We start from the raw sequence: 21,935 nt of genomic DNA, 5'->3' as shown, positions 1-21,935 counted from the left end.
CGCCCAGCCTCTCCCCCGACATCGGCCAGCTACCCCCCCGACGCCGGCCGGCCTCTCACCCCGACACCGCCCAGCTTCCTGCCCGACACCGCCCAGCATCTCCCCCGACACTACCCCGCCTCTCCCCCGACGCCGCCCAGCATCTCCCCCGACACCGCCCAGCTTCCTGCCCGACACCGCCAGCCTCTCCCCCGACACCGCCCTGCCTCTCCCCCGACACCGCCCAGCCTCTCCCCCGACACCACGCCGCTTCTCCCCCGACACCGCCAAGCCTCTCACCCGACACCGCCCCGCCTCTCCCCCGACACCGCCCTGCCTCTCCCCCGACACCGCCCACTCTCTCCCCCGCCACCGCCCAGCCTCTCCCCCAACACCGCCCAGCCTCTCCCCCGACATCGCCCAGCTACCCCCCCGACGCCGGCCCGCCTCTCACCCCGACACCGCCCAGCTTCCTGCCCGACACTGCCCAGCCTCTCCCCCGACACCGGCCAGCATCTGCCCCGACACCGCCCAGCCACAACCCCGACACCGTCCAGCCTCTCCCCCGACACCTACCAGCCTCTCTCCCGACACCGGCCAGCCTCTCGCCCGACACCGCCCAGCCTCTCCCCTGACACCGCCCAGCCTCTCCCCCGACACCGCCCATACTCTCCCCCGACAGCACCCAGCCTCTCCCCCGACACGCCCAGCTACAACCCCGACACCGTCCAGCCTCTCCACGACACCGGCCAGCATCTCCCCCGACACCACCCAACCTCTCCCCCGACACCGCCCAGCCTCTCCCCCAACACCACCCAGATTATCCCCCCGACACCCCACAGCCTCTCCCCCGACACCAGCCAGCCTCTCCCCCGACACCGCCCAGCTTCCTGCCCGACACCGCCAGCCTCTCCCCCGACACCGCCAAGCCTCTCACCCGACACCGCCACGCCTCTCCCCCGACACCGCCACGCCTCTCCCCCGACACCGCCCACTCTCTCCCCCAACACCGCCCAGCCTCTCCCCCGACATCGGCCAGCTACCCCCCCGACGCCGGCCGGCCTCTCACCCCGACACCGCCCAGCTTCCTGCCCGACACCGTCCAGCCTCTCCACGACACCGGCCAGCATCTCCCCCGACACCACCCAACCTCTCCCCCGACACCGCCCAGCCTCTCCCCCAACACCACCCAGATTATCCCCCCGACACCCCACAGCCTCTCCCCCGACACGAGCCAGCCTCTCCCCCGACACCGCCCAGCTTCCTGCCCGACACCACCCAGCCTCTCCCCCGACACCGCCCAGCCTCTCTCCCGACACCGCACAGCCTCACCCCCGACACCGCCCAGCCTCTCCCCTGACACCGCCCAGCCTCTCCCCCGACACCGCCCAGCCTATCCACCGACACCGCCAAGCCTCTCACCCGACACCGCACAGCCTCACCCCCGACACCGCCCAGCCTCTCCCCTGACACCGCCCAGCCTCTCCCCCGACACCGCCCATACTCTCCCCCGACAGCACCCAGCCTCTCCCCCGACACGCCCAGCTACAACCCCGACACCGTCCAGCCTCTCCACGACACCGGCCAGCATCTCCCCCGACACCACCCAACCTCTCCCCCGACACCGCCCAGCCTCTCCCCCAACACCACCCAGATTATCCCCCCGACACCCCACAGCCTCTCCCCCAACACGAGCCAGCCTCTCCCCCGACACCGCCCAGCTTCCTGCCCGACACCGCCAGCCTCTCCCCCGACACCGCCAAGCCTCTCACCCGACACCGCCCCGCCTCTCCCCCGACACCGCCACGCGTCTCCCCCGACACCGCCCACTCTCTCCCCCGCCACTGCCCAGCCTCTCCCCCAACACCGCCCAGCCTCTCCCCCGACATCGCCCAGCTACCCCCCCGACGCCGGCCGGCCTCTCACCCCGACACCGCCCAGCTTCCTGCCCGACACTGCCCAGCATCTCCCTCGACACTGCCCAGCATCTCCCCCGACACCGCCCAGCTTCCTGCCCGACACCGCCAGCCTCTCCCTCGACACCGCCCAGCCTCTCCCCCGACACCGCCCAGCCTCTCCCCCGACACCACGCCGCTTCTCCCCCGACACCGCCAAGCCTCTCACCCGACACCGCCCCGCCTCTCCCCCGACACCGCCCTGCCTCTCCCCCGACACCGCCCACTCTCTCCCCCGCCACCGCCCAGCCTCTCCCCCAACACCGCCCAGCCTCTCCCCCGACATCGCCCAGCTACCCCCCCGACGCCGGCCCGCCTCTCACCCCGACACCGCCCAGCTTCCTGCCCGACACTGCCCAGCCTCTCCCCCGACACCGGCCAGCCTCTGCCCCGACACCGCCCAGCCACAACCCCGACACCGTCCAGCCTCTCCCCCGACACCTACCAGCCTCTCTCCCGACACCGGCCAGCCTCTCGCCCGACACCGCCCAGCCTCTCCCCTGACACCGCCCAGCCTCTCCCCCGACACCGCCCATACTCTCCCCCGACAGCACCCAGCCTCTCCCCCGACACGCCCAGCTACAACCCCGACACCGTCCAGCCTCTCCACGACACCGGCCAGCATCTCCCCCGACACCACCCAACCTCTCCCCCGACACCGCCCAGCCTCTCCCCCAACACCACCCAGATTATCCCCCCGACACCCCACAGCCTCTCCCCCGACACCAGCCAGCCTCTCCCCCAACACCGCCCAGCTTCCTGCCCGACACCGCCAGCCTCTCCCCCGACACCGCCCACTCTCTCCCCCAACACCGCCCAGCCTCTCCCCCGACATCGGCCAGCTACCCCCCCGACGCCGGCCGGCCTCTCACCCCGACACCGCCCAGCTTCCTGCCCGACACCGCCCAGCATCTCCCCCGACACTACCCCGCCTCTCCCCCGACGCCGCCCAGCCTCTCCCCCGACATCGCCCAGCATCTCCCTCGACACTGCCCAGCATCTCCCTCGACACTGCCCAGCATCTCCCCCGACACCGCCCAGCTTCCTGCCCGACACCGCCAGCCTCTCCCCCGACACCGCCCTGCCTCTCCCCCGACACCGCCCAGCCTCTCCCCCGACACCACGCCGCTTCTCCCCCGACACCGCCAAGCCTCTCACCCGACACCGCCCCGCCTCTCCCCCGACACCGCCCTGCCTCTCCCCCGACACCGCCCACTCTCTCCCCCGCCACCGCCCAGCCTCTCCCCCAACACCGCCCAGCCTCTCCCCCGACATCGCCCAGCTACCCCCCCGACGCCGGCCCGCCTCTCACCCCGACACCGCCCAGCTTCCTGCCCGACACTGCCCAGCCTCTCCCCCGACACCGGCCAGCATCTGCCCCGACACCGCCCAGCCACAACCCCGACACCGTCCAGCCTCTCCCCCGACACCTACCAGCCTCTCTCCCGACGCCGGCCCGCCTCTCACCCCGACACCGCCCAGCTTCCTGCCCGACACTGCCCAGCCTCTCCCCCGACACCGGCCAGCATCTGCCCCGACACCGCCCAGCCACAACCCCGACACCGCCCACTCTCTCCCCCAACACCGCCCAGCCTCTCCCCCGACATCGGCCAGCTACCCCCCCGACGCCGGCCGGCCTCTCACCCCGACACCGCCCAGCTTCCTGCCCGACACTGCCCAGCCTCTCCCCCGACACCGGCCAGCCTCTGCCCCGACACCGCCCAGCCACAACCCCGACACCGTCCAGCCTCTCGCCCGACACCGCCCAGCCTCTCCCCTGACACCGCCCAGCCTCTCCCCCGACACCGCCCATACTCTCCCCCGACAGCACCCAGCCTCTCCCCCGACACGCCCAGCTACAACCCCGACACCGTCCAGCCTCTCCACGACACCGGCCAGCATCTCCCCCGACACCACCCAACCTCTCCCCCGACACCGCCCAGCCTCTCCCCCAACACCACCCAGATTATCCCCCCGACACCCCACAGCCTCTCCCCCGACACCAGCCAGCCTCTCCCCCGACACCGCCCAGCTTCCTGCCCGACACCGCCAGCCTCTCCCCCGACACCGCCAAGCCTCTCACCCGACACCGCCACGCCTCTCCCCCGACACCGCCACGCCTCTCCCCCGACACCGCCCACTCTCTCCCCCAACACCGCCCAGCCTCTCCCCCGACATCGGCCAGCTACCCCCCCGACGCCGGCCGGCCTCTCACCCCGACACCGCCCAGCTTCCTGCCCGACACCGTCCAGCCTCTCCACGACACCGGCCAGCATCTCCCCCGACACCACCCAACCTCTCCCCCGACACCGCCCAGCCTCTCCCCCAACACCACCCAGATTATCCCCCCGACACCCCACAGCCTCTCCCCCGACACGAGCCAGCCTCTCCCCCGACACCGCCCAGCTTCCTGCCCGACACCACCCAGCCTCTCCCCCGACACCGCCCAGCCTCTCTCCCGACACCGCACAGCCTCACCCCCGACACCGCCCAGCCTCTCCCCTGACACCGCCCAGCCTCTCCCCCGACACCGCCCAGCCTATCCACCGACACCGCCAAGCCTCTCACCCGACACCGCACAGCCTCACCCCCGACACCGCCCAGCCTCTCCCCTGACACCGCCCAGCCTCTCCCCCGACACCGCCCATACTCTCCCCCGACAGCACCCAGCCTCTCCCCCGACACGCCCAGCTACAACCCCGACACCGTCCAGCCTCTCCACGACACCGGCCAGCATCTCCCCCGACACCACCCAACCTCTCCCCCGACACCGCCCAGCCTCTCCCCCAACACCACCCAGATTATCCCCCCGACACCCCACAGCCTCTCCCCCAACACGAGCCAGCCTCTCCCCCGACACCGCCCAGCTTCCTGCCCGACACCGCCAGCCTCTCCCCCGACACCGCCAAGCCTCTCACCCGACACCGCCCCGCCTCTCCCCCGACACCGCCACGCGTCTCCCCCGACACCGCCCACTCTCTCCCCCGCCACTGCCCAGCCTCTCCCCCAACACCGCCCAGCCTCTCCCCCGACATCGCCCAGCTACCCCCCCGACGCCGGCCGGCCTCTCACCCCGACACCGCCCAGCTTCCTGCCCGACACTGCCCAGCATCTCCCTCGACACTGCCCAGCATCTCCCCCGACACCGCCCAGCTTCCTGCCCGACACCGCCAGCCTCTCCCTCGACACAGCCCAGCCTCTCCCCCGACACCGCCCAGCCTCTCCCCCGACACCACGCCGCTTCTCCCCCGACACCGCCAAGCCTCTCACCCGACACCGCCCCGCCTCTCCCCCGACACCGCCCTGCCTCTCCCCCGACACCGCCCACTCTCTCCCCCGCCACCGCCCAGCCTCTCCCCCAACACCGCCCAGCCTCTCCCCCGACATCGCCCAGCTACCCCCCCGACGCCGGCCCGCCTCTCACCCCGACACCGCCCAGCTTCCTGCCCGACACTGCCCAGCCTCTCCCCCGACACCGGCCAGCCTCTGCCCCGACACCGCCCAGCCACAACCCCGACACCGTCCAGCCTCTCCCCCGACACCTACCAGCCTCTCTCCCGACACCGGCCAGCCTCTCGCCCGACACCGCCCAGCCTCTCCCCTGACACCGCCCAGCCTCTCCCCCGACACCGCCCATACTCTCCCCCGACAGCACCCAGCCTCTCCCCCGACACGCCCAGCTACAACCCCGACACCGTCCAGCCTCTCCACGACACCGGCCAGCATCTCCCCCGACACCACCCAACCTCTCCCCCGACACCGCCCAGCCTCTCCCCCAACACCACCCAGATTATCCCCCCGACACCCCACAGCCTCTCCCCCGACACCAGCCAGCCTCTCCCCCAACACCGCCCAGCTTCCTGCCCGACACCGCCAGCCTCTCCCCCGACACCGCCCACTCTCTCCCCCAACACCGCCCAGCCTCTCCCCCGACATCGGCCAGCTACCCCCCCGACGCCGGCCGGCCTCTCACCCCGACACCGCCCAGCTTCCTGCCCGACACCGCCCAGCATCTCCCCCGACACTACCCCGCCTCTCCCCCGACGCCGCCCAGCCTCTCCCCCGACATCGCCCAGCATCTCCCTCGACACTGCCCAGCATCTCCCTCGACACTGCCCAGCATCTCCCCCGACACCGCCCAGCTTCCTGCCCGACACCGCCAGCCTCTCCCCCGACACCGCCCTGCCTCTCCCCCGACACCGCCCAGCCTCTCCCCCGACACCACGCCGCTTCTCCCCCGACACCGCCAAGCCTCTCACCCGACACCGCCCCGCCTCTCCCCCGACACCGCCCTGCCTCTCCCCCGACACCGCCCACTCTCTCCCCCGCCACCGCCCAGCCTCTCCCCCAACACCGCCCAGCCTCTCCCCCGACATCGCCCAGCTACCCCCCCGACGCCGGCCCGCCTCTCACCCCGACACCGCCCAGCTTCCTGCCCGACACTGCCCAGCCTCTCCCCCGACACCGGCCAGCATCTGCCCCGACACCGCCCAGCCACAACCCCGACACCGTCCAGCCTCTCCCCCGACACCTACCAGCCTCTCTCCCGACGCCGGCCCGCCTCTCACCCCGACACCGCCCAGCTTCCTGCCCGACACTGCCCAGCCTCTCCCCCGACACCGGCCAGCATCTGCCCCGACACCGCCCAGCCACAACCCCGACACCGCCCACTCTCTCCCCCAACACCGCCCAGCCTCTCCCCCGACATCGGCCAGCTACCCCCCCGACGCCGGCCGGCCTCTCACCCCGACACCGCCCAGCTTCCTGCCCGACACTGCCCAGCCTCTCCCCCGACACCGGCCAGCCTCTGCCCCGACACCGCCCAGCCACAACCCCGACACCGTCCAGCCTCTCGCCCGACACCGCCCAGCCTCTCCCCTGACACCGCCCAGCCTCTCCCCCGACACCGCCCATACTCTCCCCCGACAGCACCCAGCCTCTCCCCCGACACGCCCAGCTACAACCCCGACACCGTCCAGCCTCTCCACGACACCGGCCAGCATCTCCCCCGACACCACCCAACCTCTCCCCCGACACCGCCCAGCCTCTCCCCCAACACCACCCAGATTATCCCCCCGACACCCCACAGCCTCTCCCCCGACACCAGCCAGCCTCTCCCCCGACACCGCCCAGCTTCCTGCCCGACACCGCCAGCCTCTCCCCCGACACCGCCCACTCTCTCCCCCAACACCGCCCAGCCTCTCCCCCGACATCGGCCAGCTACCCCCCCGACACCGCCCAGCCTCTCTCCCGACACCGCACAGCCTCACCCCCGACACCGCCCAGCCTCTCCCCTGACACCGCCCAGCCTCTCCCCCGACACCGCCCAGCCTATCCACCGACACCGCCAAGCCTCTCACCCGACACCGCACAGCCTCACCCCCGACACCGCCCAGCCTCTCCCCTGACACCGCCCAGCCTCTCCCCCGACACCGCCCATACTCTCCACCGACAGCACCCAGCCTCTCCCCCGACACGCCCAGCTACAACCCCGACACCGTCCAGCCTCTCCACGACACCGGCCAGCATCTCCCCCGACACCACCCAACCTCTCCCCCGACACCGCCCAGCCTCTCCCCCAACACCACCCAGATTATCCCCCCGACACCCCACAGCCTCTCCCCCAACACGAGCCAGCCTCTCCCCCGACACCGCCCAGCTTCCTGCCCGACACCGCCAGCCTCTCCCCCGACACCGCCAAGCCTCTCACCCGACACCGCCCCGCCTCTCCCCCGACACCGCCACGCGTCTCCCCCGACACCGCCCACTCTCTCCCCCGCCACTGCCCAGCCTCTCCCCCAACACCGCCCAGCCTCTCCCCCGACATCGCCCAGCTACCCCCCCGACGCCGGCCGGCCTCTCACCCCGACACCGCCCAGCTTCCTGCCCGACACTGCCCAGCATCTCCCTCGACACTGCCCAGCATCTCCCCCGACACCGCCCAGCTTCCTGCCCGACACCGCCAGCCTCTCCCTCGACACCGCCCAGCCTCTCCCCCGACACCGCCCAGCCTCTCCCCCGACACCACGCCGCTTCTCCCCCGACACCGCCAAGCCTCTCACCCGACACCGCCCCGCCTCTCCCCCGACACCGCCCTGCCTCTCCCCCGACACCGCCCACTCTCTCCCCCGCCACCGCCCAGCCTCTCCCCCAACACCGCCCAGCCTCTCCCCCGACATCGCCCAGCTACCCCCCCGACGCCGGCCCGCCTCTCACCCCGACACCGCCCAGCTTCCTGCCCGACACTGCCCAGCCTCTCCCCCGACACCGGCCAGCCTCTGCCCCGACACCGCCCAGCCACAACCCCGACACCGTCCAGCCTCTCCCCCGACACCTACCAGCCTCTCTCCCGACACCGGCCAGCCTCTCGCCCGACACCGCCCAGCCTCTCCCCTGACACCGCCCAGCCTCTCCCCCGACACCGCCCATACTCTCCCCCGACAGCACCCAGCCTCTCCCCCGACACGCCCAGCTACAACCCCGACACCGTCCAGCCTCTCCACGACACCGGCCAGCATCTCCCCCGACACCACCCAACCTCTCCCCCGACACCGCCCAGCCTCTCCCCCAACACCACCCAGATTATCCCCCCGACACCCCACAGCCTCTCCCCCGACACCAGCCAGCCTCTCCCCCGACACCGCCCAGCTTCCTGCCCGACACCGCCAGCCTCTCCCCCGACACCGCCCACTCTCTCCCCCAACACCGCCCAGCCTCTCCCCCGACATCGGCCAGCTACCCCCCCGACGCCGGCCGGCCTCTCACCCCGACACCGCCCAGCTTCCTGCCCGACACCGCCCAGCATCTCCCCCGACACTACCCCGCCTCTCCCCCGACGCCGCCCAGCATCTCCCCCGACACCGCCCAGCTTCCTGCCCGACACCGCCAGCCTCTCCCCCGACACCGCCCTGCCTCTCCCCCGACACCGCCCAGCCTCTCCCCCGACACCACGCCGCTTCTCCCCCGACACCGCCAAGCCTCTCACCCGACACCGCCCCGCCTCTCCCCCGACACCGCCCTGCCTCTCCCCCGACACCGCCCACTCTCTCCCCCGCCACCGCCCAGCCTCTCCCCCAACACCGCCCAGCCTCTCCCCCGACATCGCCCAGCTACCCCCCCGACGCCGGCCCGCCTCTCACCCCGACACCGCCCAGCTTCCTGCCCGACACTGCCCAGCCTCTCCCCCGACACCGGCCAGCATCTGCCCCGACACCGCCCAGCCACAACCCCGACACCGTCCAGCCTCTCCCCCGACACCTACCAGCCTCTCTCCCGACACCGGCCAGCCTCTCGCCCGACACCGCCCAGCCTCTCCCCTGACACCGCCCAGCCTCTCCCCCGACACCGCCCATACTCTCCCCCGACAGCACCCAGCCTCTCCCCCGACACGCCCAGCTACAACCCCGACACCGTCCAGCCTCTCCACGACACCGGCCAGCATCTCCCCCGACACCACCCAACCTCTCCCCCGACACCGCCCAGCCTCTCCCCCAACACCACCCAGATTATCCCCCCGACACCCCACAGCCTCTCCCCCGACACCAGCCAGCCTCTCCCCCGACACCGCCCAGCTTCCTGCCCGACACCGCCAGCCTCTCCCCCGACACCGCCAAGCCTCTCACCCGACACCGCCACGCCTCTCCCCCGACACCGCCACGCCTCTCCCCCGACACCGCCCACTCTCTCCCCCAACACCGCCCAGCCTCTCCCCCGACATCGGCCAGCTACCCCCCCGACGCCGGCCGGCCTCTCACCCCGACACCGCCCAGCTTCCTGCCCGACACCGTCCAGCCTCTCCACGACACCGGCCAGCATCTCCCCCGACACCACCCAACCTCTCCCCCGACACCGCCCAGCCTCTCCCCCAACACCACCCAGATTATCCCCCCGACACCCCACAGCCTCTCCCCCGACACGAGCCAGCCTCTCCCCCGACACCGCCCAGCTTCCTGCCCGACACCACCCAGCCTCTCCCCCGACACCGCCCAGCCTCTCTCCCGACACCGCACAGCCTCACCCCCGACACCGCCCAGCCTCTCCCCTGACACCGCCCAGCCTCTCCCCCGACACCGCCCAGCCTATCCCCCGACACGCCCAGCTACAACCCCGACACCGTCCAGCCTCTCCACGACACCACCCAGCCTCTCCCCCGACACCGCACAGCCTCACCCCCGACACCGCCCAGCCTCTCCCCTGACACCGCCCAGCCTCTCCCCCGACACCGCCCATACTCTCCCCCGACAGCACCCAGCCTCTCCCCCGACACGCCCAGCTACAACCCCGACACCGTCCAGCCTCTCCACGACACCGGCCAGCATCTCCCCCGACACCACCCAACCTCTCCCCCGACACCGCCCAGCCTCTCCCCCAACACCACCCAGATTATCCCCCCGACACCCCACAGCCTCTCCCCCAACACGAGCCAGCCTCTCCCCCGACACCGCCCAGCTTCCTGCCCGACACCGCCAGCCTCTCCCCCGACACCGCCAAGCCTCTCACCCGACACCGCCCCGCCTCTCCCCCGACACCGCCACGCGTCTCCCCCGACACCGCCCACTCTCTCCCCCGCCACTGCCCAGCCTCTCCCCCAACACCGCCCAGCCTCTCCCCCGACATCGCCCAGCTACCCCCCCGACGCCGGCCGGCCTCTCACCCCGACACCGCCCAGCTTCCTGCCCGACACTGCCCAGCATCTCCCTCGACACTGCCCAGCATCTCCCCCGACACCGCCCAGCTTCCTGCCCGACACCGCCAGCCTCTCCCTCGACACCGCCCAGCCTCTCCCCCGACACCGCCCAGCCTCTCCCCCGACACCACGCCGCTTCTCCCCCGACACCGCCAAGCCTCTCACCCGACACCGCCCCGCCTCTCCCCCGACACCGCCCTGCCTCTCCCCCGACACCGCCCACTCTCTCCCCCGCCACCGCCCAGCCTCTCCCCCAACACCGCCCAGCCTCTCCCCCGACATCGCCCAGCTACCCCCCCGACGCCGGCCCGCCTCTCACCCCGACACCGCCCAGCTTCCTGCCCGACACTGCCCAGCCTCTCCCCCGACACCGGCCAGCCTCTGCCCCGACACCGCCCAGCCACAACCCCGACACCGTCCAGCCTCTCCCCCGACACCTACCAGCCTCTCTCCCGACACCGGCCAGCCTCTCGCCCGACACCGCCCAGCCTCTCCCCTGACACCGCCCAGCCTCTCCCCCGACACCGCCCATACTCTCCCCCGACAGCACCCAGCCTCTCCCCCGACACGCCCAGCTACAACCCCGACACCGTCCAGCCTCTCCACGACACCGGCCAGCATCTCCCCCGACACCACCCAACCTCTCCCCCGACACCGCCCAGCCTCTCCCCCAACACCACCCAGATTATCCCCCCGACACCCCACAGCCTCTCCCCCGACACCAGCCAGCCTCTCCCCCGACACCGCCCAGCTTCCTGCCCGACACCGCCAGCCTCTCCCCCGACACCGCCCACTCTCTCCCCCAACACCGCCCAGCCTCTCCCCCGACATCGGCCAGCTACCCCCCCGACGCCGGCCGGCCTCTCACCCCGACACCGCCCAGCTTCCTGCCCGACACCGCCCAGCATCTCCCCCGACACTACCCCGCCTCTCCCCCGACGCCGCCCAGCCTCTCCCCCGACATCGCCCAGCATCTCCCTCGACACTGCCCAGCATCTCCCTCGACACTGCCCAGCATCTCCCCCGACACCGCCCAGCTTCCTGCCCGACACCGCCAGCCTCTCCCCCGACACCGCCCTGCCTCTCCCCCGACACCGCCCAGCCTCTCCCCCGACACCACGCCGCTTCTCCCCCGACACCGCCAAGCCTCTCACCCGACACCGCCCCGCCTCTCCCCCGACACCGCCCTGCCTCTCCCCCGACACCGCCCACTCTCTCCCCCGCCACCGCCCAGCCTCTCCCCCAACACCGCCCAGCCTCTCCCCCGACATCGCCCAGCTACCCCCCCGACGCCGGCCCGCCTCTCACCCCGACACCGCCCAGCTTCCTGCCCGACACTGCCCAGCCTCTCCCCCGACACCGGCCAGCATCTGCCCCGACACCGCCCAGCCACAACCCCGACACCGTCCAGCCTCTCCCCCGACACCTACCAGCCTCTCTCCCGACGCCGGCCCGCCTCTCACCCCGACACCGCCCAGCTTCCTGCCCGACACTGCCCAGCCTCTCCCCCGACACCGGCCAGCATCTGCCCCGACACCGCCCAGCCACAACCCCGACACCGCCCACTCTCTCCCCCAACACCGCCCAGCCTCTCCCCCGACATCGGCCAGCTACCCCCCCGACGCCGGCCGGCCTCTCACCCCGACACCGCCCAGCTTCCTGCCCGACACTGCCCAGCCTCTCCCCCGACACCGGCCAGCCTCTGCCCCGACACCGCCCAGCCACAACCCCGACACCGTCCAGCCTCTCGCCCGACACCGCCCAGCCTCTCCCCTGACACCGCCCAGCCTCTCCCCCGACACCGCCCATACTCTCCCCCGACAGCACCCAGCCTCTCCCCCGACACGCCCAGCTACAACCCCGACACCGTCCAGCCTCTCCACGACACCGGCCAGCATCTCCCCCGACACCACCCAACCTCTCCCCCGACACCGCCCAGCCTCTCCCCCAACACCACCCAGATTATCCCCCCGACACCCCACAGCCTCTCCCCCGACACCAGCCAGCCTCTCCCCCGACACCGCCCAGCTTCCTGCCCGACACCGCCAGCCTCTCCCCCGACACCGCCCACTCTCTCCCCCAACACCGCCCAGCCTCTCCCCCGACATCGGCCAGCTACCCCCCCGACGCCGGCCGGCCTCTCACCCCGACACCGCCCAGCTTCCTGCCCGACACCGCCCAGCATCTCCCCCGACACTACCCCGTCTCTCCCCCGACGCCGCCCAGCATCTCCCCCGACACCGCCCAGCTTCCTGCCCGACACCGCCAGCCTCTCCCCCGACACCGCCCTGCCTCTCCCCCGACACCGCCCAGCCTCTCCCCCGACACCACGCCGCTTCTCCCCCGACACCGCCAAGCCTCTCACCCGACACCGCCCCGCCTCTCCCCCGACACCGCCCTGCCTCTCCCCCGACACCGCCCACTCTCTCCCCCGCCACCGCCCAGCCTCTCCCCCAACACCGCCCAGCCTCTCCCCCGACATCGCCCAGCTACCCCCCCGACGCCGGCCCGCCTCTCACCCCGACACCGCCCAGCTTCCTGCCCGACACTGCCCAGCCTCTCCCCCGACACCGGCCAGCATCTGCCCCGACACCGCCCAGCCACAACCCCGACACCGTCCAGCCTCTCCCCCGACACCTACCAGCCTCTCTCCCGACACCGGCCAGCCTCTCGCCCGACACCGCCCAGCCTCTCCCCTGACACCGCCCAGCCTCTCCCCCGACACCGCCCATACTCTCCCCCGACAGCACCCAGCCTCTCCCCCGACACGCCCAGCTACAACCCCGACACCGTCCAGCCTCTCCACGACACCGGCCAGCATCTCCCCCGACACCACCCAACCTCTCCCCCGACACCGCCCAGCCTCTCCCCCAACACCACCCAGATTATCCCCCCGACACCCCACAGCCTCTCCCCCGACACCAGCCAGCCTCTCCCCCGACACCGCCCAGCTTCCTGCCCGACACCGCCAGCCTCTCCCCCGACACCGCCAAGCCTCTCACCCGACACCGCCACGCCTCTCCCCCGACACCGCCACGCCTCTCCCCCGACACCGCCCACTCTCTCCCCCAACACCGCCCAGCCTCTCCCCCGACATCGGCCAGCTACCCCCCCGACGCCGGCCGGCCTCTCACCCCGACACCGCCCAGCTTCCTGCCCGACACCGTCCAGCCTCTCCACGACACCGGCCAGCATCTCCCCCGACACCACCCAACCTCTCCCCCGACACCGCCCAGCCTCTCCCCCAACACCACCCAGATTATCCCCCCGACACCCCACAGCCTCTCCCCCGACACGAGCCAGCCTCTCCCCCGACACCGCCCAGCTTCCTGCCCGACACCACCCAGCCTCTCCCCCGACACCGCCCAGCCTCTCTCCCGACACCGCACAGCCTCACCCCCGACACCGCCCAGCCTCTCCCCTGACACCGCCCAGCCTCTCCCCCGACACCGCCCAGCCTATCCACCGACACCGCCCATACTCTCCCCCGACAGCACCCAGCCTCTCCCCCGACACGCCCAGCTACAACCCCGACACCGTCCAGCCTCTCCACGACACCGGCCAGCATCTCCCCCGACACCACCCAACCTCTCCCCCGACACCGCCCAGCCTCTCCCCCAACACCACCCAGATTATCCCCCCGACACCCCACAGCCTCTCCCCCAACACGAGCCAGCCTCTCCCCCGACACCGCCCAGCTTCCTGCCCGACACCGCCAGCCTCTCCCCCGACACCGCCAAGCCTCTCACCCGACACCGCCCCGCCTCTCCCCCGACACCGCCACGCGTCTCCCCCGACACCGCCCACTCTCTCCCCCGCCACTGCCCAGCCTCTCCCCCAACACCGCCCAGCCTCTCCCCCGACATCGCCCAGCTACCCCCCCGACGCCGGCCGGCCTCTCACCCCGACACCGCCCAGCTTCCTGCCCGACACTGCCCAGCATCTCCCTCGACACTGCCCAGCATCTCCCCCGACACCGCCCAGCTTCCTGCCCGACACCGCCAGCCTCTCCCTCGACACCGCCCAGCCTCTCCCCCGACACCGCCCAGCCTCTCCCCCGACACCACGCCGCTTCTCCCCCGACACCGCCAAGCCTCTCACCCGACACCGCCCCGCCTCTCCCCCGACACCGCCCTGCCTCTCCCCCGACACCGCCCACTCTCTCCCCCGCCACCGCCCAGCCTCTCCCCCAACACCGCCCAGCCTCTCCCCCGACATCGCCCAGCTACCCCCCCGACGCCGGCCCGCCTCTCACCCCGACACCGCCCAGCTTCCTGCCCGACACTGCCCAGCCTCTCCCCCGACACCGGCCAGCCTCTGCCCCGACACCGCCCAGCCACAACCCCGACACCGTCCAGCCTCTCCCCCGACACCTACCAGCCTCTCTCCCGACACCGGCCAGCCTCTCGCCCGACACCGCCCAGCCTCTCCCCTGACACCGCCCAGCCTCTCCCCCGACACCGCCCATACTCTCCCCCGACAGCACCCAGCCTCTCCCCCGACACGCCCAGCTACAACCCCGACACCGTCCAGCCTCTCCACGACACCGGCCAGCATCTCCCCCGACACCACCCAACCTCTCCCCCGACACCGCCCAGCCTCTCCCCCAACACCACCCAGATTATCCCCCCGACACCCCACAGCCTCTCCCCCGACACCAGCCAGCCTCTCCCCCGACACCGCCCAGCTTCCTGCCCGACACCGCCAGCCTCTCCCCCGACACCGCCCACTCTCTCCCCCAACACCGCCCAGCCTCTCCCCCGACATCGGCCAGCTACCCCCCCGACGCCGGCCGGCCTCTCACCCCGACACCGCCCAGCTTCCTGCCCGACACCGCCCAGCATCTCCCCCGACACTACCCCGCCTCTCCCCCGACGCCGCCCAGCCTCTCCCCCGACATCGCCCAGCATCTCCCTCGACACTGCCCAGCATCTCCCTCGACACTGCCCAGCATCTCCCCCGACACCGCCCAGCTTCCTGCCCGACACCGCCAGCCTCTCCCCCGACACCGCCCTGCCTCTCCCCCGACACCGCCCACTCTCTCCCCCGCCACCGCCCAGCCTCTCCCCCAACACCGCCCAGCCTCTCCCCCGACATCGCCCAGCTACCCCCCCGACGCCGGCCCGCCTCTCACCCCGACACCGCCCAGCTTCCTGCCCGACACTGCCCAGCCTCTCCCCCGACACCGGCCAGCATCTGCCCCGACACCGCCCAGCCACAACCCCGACACCGTCCAGCCTCTCCCCCGACACCTACCAGCCTCTCTCCCGACGCCGGCCCGCCTCTCACCCCGACACCGCCCAGCTTCCTGCACGACACTGCCCAGCCTCTCCCCCGACACCGGCCAGCATCTGCCCCGACACCGCCCAGCCACAACCCCGACACCGCCCACTCTCTCCCCCAACACCGCCCAGCCTCTCCCCCGACATCGGCCAGCTACCCCCCCGACGCCGGCCGGCCTCTCACCCCGACACCGCCCAGCTTCCTGCCCGACACCGCCCAGCATCTCCCCCGACACTACCCCGCCTCTCCCCCGACGCCGCCCAGCCTCTCCCCCGACATCGCCCAGCATCTCCCTCGACACTGCCCAGCATCTCCCTCGACACTGCCCAGCATCTCCCCCGACACCGCCCAGCGTCCTGCCCGACACCGCCAGCCTCTCCCCCGACACCGCCCTGCCTCTCCCCCGACACCGCCCAGCCTCTCCCCCGACACCACGCCGCTTCTCCCCCGACACCGCCAAGCCTCTCACCCGACACCGCCCCGCCTCTCCCCCGACACCGCCCTGCCTCTCCCCCGACACCGCCCACTCTCTCCCCCGCCACCGCCCAGCCTATCCACCGACACCGCCAAGCCTCTCACCCGACACCGCACAGCCTCACCCCCGACACCGCCCAGCCTCTCCCCTGACACCGCCCAGCCTCTCCCCCGACACCGCCCATACTCTCCCCCGACATCGGCCAGCTACCCCCCCGACGCCGGCCGGCCTCTCACCCCGACACCGCCCAGCTTCCTGCCCGACATCGCCCAGCATCTCACTCGACACTGCCCAGCATCTCCCTCGACACTGCCCAGCATCTCCCCCGACACCGCCCAGCTTCCTGCCCGACACCGCCAGCCTCTCCCCCGACACCGCCCTGCCTCTCCCCCGACACCGCCCAGCCTCTCCCCCGACACCACGCCGCTTCTCCCCCGACACCGCCAAGCCTCTCACCCGACACCGCCCCGCCTCTCCCCCGACACCGCCCTGCCTCTCCCCCGACACCGCCCACTCTCTCCCCCGCCACCGCCCAGCCTATCCACCGACACCGCCAAGCCTCTCACCCGACACCGCACAGCCTCACACCCGACACCGCCCAGCCTCTCCCCTGACACCGCCCAGCCTCTCCCCCGACACCGCCCATACTCTCCCCCGACAGCACCCAGCCTCTCCCCCGACACGCCCAGCTACAACCCCGACACCGTCCAGCCTCTCCACGACACCGGCCAGCATCTCGCCCGACACCACCCAACCTCTCCCCCGACACCGCCCAGCCTCTCCCCCAACACCACCCAGATTATCCCCCCGAGACCCCACAGCCTCTCCCCCGACACGAGCCAGCCTCTCCCCCGACACCGCCCAGCTTCCTGCCCGACACCGCCAGCCTCTCCCCCGACACCGCCAAGCCTCTCACCCGACACCGCCCCGCCTCTCCCCCGACACCGCCACGCGTCTCCCCCGACACCGCCCACTCTCTCCCCCGCCACTGCCCAGCCTCTCCCCCAACACCGCCCAGCCTCTCCCCCGACATCGCCCAGCTACCCCCCCGACGCCGGCCGGCCTCTCACCCCGACACCGCCCAGCTTCCTGCCCGACACTGCCCAGCCTCACCCCCGACACCGGCCAGCCTCTGCCCCGACACCGCCCAGCCACAACCCCGACACCGTCCAGCCTCTCCCCCGACACCTACCAGCCTCTCTCCCGACACCGGCCAGCCTCTCGCCCGACACCGCCCAGCCTCTCCCCTGACACCGCCCAGCCTCTCCCCCGACACCGCCCATACTCTCCCCCGACAGCACCCAGCCTCTCCCCCGCCACCGCCCAGCCTCTCCCCCAACACCGCCCACTCTCTCCCCCGCCACCGCCCAGCCTATCCACCGACACCGCCAAGCCTCTCCCCCGACACCGCCCACTCTCTCCCCCGCCACCGCCCAGCTTCCTGCCCGACACCGCCAGCCTCTCCCCCGACACCGCCAAGCCTCTCACCCGACACCGCCCCGCCTCTCCCCCGACACCGCCACGCCTCTCCCCCGACACCGCCCACTCTCTCCCCCAACACCGCCCAGCCTCTCCCCCGACATCGCCCAGCTACCCCCCCGACGCCGGCCGGCCTCTCACCCCGACACCGCCCAGCTTCCTGCCCGACACCGCCCAGCATCTCCCCCGACACCGCCACGCCTCCCCCCGACACCGCCCATACTCTCCCCCGACAGCACCAAGCCTCTCCCCCGACACGCCCAGCTACAACCCCGACACCGTCCAGCCTCTCCCCCGACACCACCCAACCTCTCCCCCGACACCGCCCAGATTATCCCCCCGACACCACCCAGCCTCTCCCCCGACACAGCCCAGCCTCTCCCCTGACACTGCCCAGCCTCTCCCCTGACACCGCCCAGCCTCTCCCCCGACACCGCCACGCCTCTCCCCCGACACCGCCCATACTCTCCCCCGACAGCACCAAGCCTCTCCCCCGACACGCCCAGCTACAACCCCGACACCGTCCAGCCTCTCCCCCGACACCACCCAACCTCTCCCCCGACACCGCCCAGATTATCCCCCCGACACCACTCAGCCTCTCCCCCGACACCGCCCCGCCTCTCCCCCGACATCGCCCAGCTACTCCCCCGACACCAGCCAGCCTCTGCCCCGACACCGCCCAGCTTCCTGCCCGACACCGCCAGCCTCTCCCCCGACACCGCCAAGCCTCTCACCCGACACCGCCCTGCCTCTCCACCGACACCGCCCACTCTCTCCCCCGCCACCGCCCAGCCTCTCCCCCAACACTGCCCAGCCTCTCCCCCGACATCGCCCAGCTACCCCCCCGACGCCGGCCGGCCTCTCACCCCGACACTGCCCAGCTTCCTGCCCGACACTGCCCAGCATCTCCCCCGACACCGCCCTGCATCACCCTCGACTCTGCCCAGCCTCTCCCCCGACACCGGCCAGCCTCTCCCCTGACACCGACCAGCCTCTCCCCCGACACCGCCCAGCCACAACCCCGACACCGTCCAGCCTCTCCCCCGACACCGACCAGCCTCTCTCCCGACACCGCCCAGAATCTCCCCCGACACGGCCCAGCCTCTCCCACGACACCGGCCAGCATCTCCCACGACACCACCCAGCCTCTCCCCCGACACCGCCCAGCCTCTCCGCCGACACCGCCCAGCCTCTCCCCCGACACCGCCCAGCCTCAACCCTGACACCGTCCAGCCTCTCCCCCGACACCGCCCAGATTATCCCCCCGATACCCCACAGCCTCTCCCACGACACCGGCAACCTCTCCCACGACACCACTCAGCCTCTCTCCCGACACCGCCCAGCATCTCCCCCGACACCGCCCAGATTATCCCCCGACACCGCCCAGCCTCTCCCCCGACACCGCACAGCCTCTCCCCCGACACGCCCAGCTACAACCCCGACACCGTCCAGCCTCTCCCCCGACACCACCCAACCTCTCCCCCGACACCGCCCAGATTATCCCCCCGACACCACCCAGCCTCTCCCCCGACACAGCCCAGCCTCTCCCCTGACACTGCCCAGCCTCTCCCCTGACACCGCCCAGCCTCTCCCCCGACACCGCCACGCCTCTCCCCCGACACCGCCCATACTCTCCCCCGACAGCACCAAGCCTCTCCCCCGACACGCCCAGCTACAACCCCGACACCGTCCAGCCTCTCCCCCGACACCACCCAACCTCTCCCCCGACACCGCCCAGATTATCCCCCCGACACCACTCAGCCTCTCCCCCGACACCGCCCCGCCTCTCCCCCGACATCGCCCAGCTACTCCCCCGACACCAGCCAGCCTCTGCCCCGACACCGCCCAGCTTCCTGCCCGACACCGCCAGCCTCTCCCCCGACACCGCCAAGCCTCTCACCCGACACCGCCCTGCCTCTCCACCGACACCGCCCACTCTCTCCCCCGCCACCGCCCAGCCTCTCCCCCAACACTGCCCAGCCTCTCCCCCGACATCGCCCAGCTACCCCCCCGACGCCGGCCGGCCTCTCACCCCGACACTGCCCAGCTTCCTGCCCGACACTGCCCAGCATCTCCCCCGACACCGCCCTGCATCACCCTCGACTCTGCCCAGCCTCTCCCCCGACACCGGCCAGCCTCTCCCCTGACACCGACCAGCCTCTCCCCCGACACCGCCCAGCCACAACCCCGACACCGTCCAGCCTCTCCCCCGACACCGACCAGCCTCTCTCCCGACACCGCCCAGAATCTCCCCCGACACGGCCCAGCCTCTCCCACGACACCGGCCAGCATCTCCCACGACACCACCCAGCCTCTCCCCCGACACCGCCCAGCCTCTCCGCCGACACCGCCCAGCCTCTCCCCCGACACCGCCCAGCCTCAACCCTGACACCGTCCAGCCTCTCCCCCGACACCGCCCAGATTATCCCCCCGATACCCCACAGCCTCTCCCACGACACCGGCAACCTCTCCCACGACACCACTCAGCCTCTCTCCCGACACCGCCCAGCATCTCCCCCGACACCGCCCAGATTATCCCCCGACACCGCCCAGCCTCTCCCCCGACACCGCACAGCCTCTCCCCCGACACCGCCCAGCCTCTCCCCTGACACCGCAGGTGGTGAGCAATATGACCACCTGCCGCTGGTTTTCAGTGATATTGTTTGCCCGGAAATAGTAACGCATTCGTTGTGCGTACTGGTTCCAGCTTTGCAGCGCATCATCAAAAACATCCAAACGTCCGTACAGAGGCATGGTATAATAGAAAACAACTTCCAACCTGTATCCAACAAAAATCCAGGGAGGTGGCTTCAGCAGTGTTGTCAGCTACTCACTTTAACCCTCGTCGCCAGTTTTGTGAGGGCCACGAAGAATCCAGCACGGGTTTTAAGGATACAAAGTAAAAACATTTATTTACAGTAACATATATATTATAACAGCAGCAGCAGCAACTTCCCTTGCTGCACACTTGTTCCTGCTGGTTCCAAACTGGCCAGCTTTATTTACACATGGAGTTTACTCTTGGTTTCTCCGCCCCCCCTCATTGGGGAAGATCATGCTCCCACAGGATTGTGGGATTGTCATTCGTCCACAGCCAATGGTAAGCTGGCAGGTTATAACAACCGCCCAGCCTCTCCCCCGACACCTCACAGCCTCAACCCCGACCCCGTCCAGCCTCAACCCCGAACCCGTCCATCCTCTCCCCCGACACCGCCCCGCCTCTCCCCTGACACCGCCCACTCTCCCCCCCGCCCCCGCCCAGCCTCTCCCCCAACACCGCCCAGCCTCTCCCCCGACATCGCCCAGCTACCCCCCCGACACCGCCCTGCATCACCCTCGACTCCGCCCAGCCTCTACCCCGACACCGCCCAGCCTCTCCCCCGACACGCCCAGCCACAACCCCGACACCGTCCAGCCTCTCCCACGACACCATCCAACCTCTCCCCCGACACCGCCCAGCCTGTCCCCCAACACCACCCAGATTATCCCCCCGACACCCCACAGCCTCTCCCACGACACCACTCAGCCTCTCCCCTGACACCACCCAGCATCTCCCCCGACACTGCCCCGCCTCTCCCCCGACACCGCCCAGCCTATCCACCGACACCGCCAAGCCTCTCACCCGACACCGCACAGCCTCACCCCCGACACCGCCCAGCCTCTCCCCTGACACCGCCCAGCCTCTCCCCCGACACCGCCCATACTCTCCCCCGACAGCACCCAGCCTCTCCCCCGACACGCCCAGCTACAACCCCGACACCGTCCAGCCTCTCCACGACACCGGCCAGCATCTCCCCCGACACCACCCAACCTCTCCCCCGACACCGCCCAGCCTCTCCCCCAACACCACCCAGATTATCCACCCGACACCCCACAGCCTCTCCCCCGACACGAGCCAGCCTCTCACCCGACACCGCCCAGCTTCCTGCCCGACACCGCCAGCCTCTCCCCCGACACCGCCAAGCCTCTCACCCGACACCGCCCCGCCTCTCCCCCGACACCGCCACGCGTCTCCCCCGACACCGCCCACTCTCTCCCCCGCCACTGCCCAGCCTCTCCCCCAACACCGCCCAGCCTC

This window comes from Scyliorhinus torazame, chromosome 3, assembly GCF_047496885.1.
Source record: "Scyliorhinus torazame isolate Kashiwa2021f chromosome 3, sScyTor2.1, whole genome shotgun sequence".
Classification (NCBI taxonomy): domain Eukaryota; kingdom Metazoa; phylum Chordata; class Chondrichthyes; order Carcharhiniformes; family Scyliorhinidae; genus Scyliorhinus; species Scyliorhinus torazame.
The sequence above is the reverse complement of the archived record's forward strand: the minus strand, read 5'-3'. Positions refer to the sequence as shown.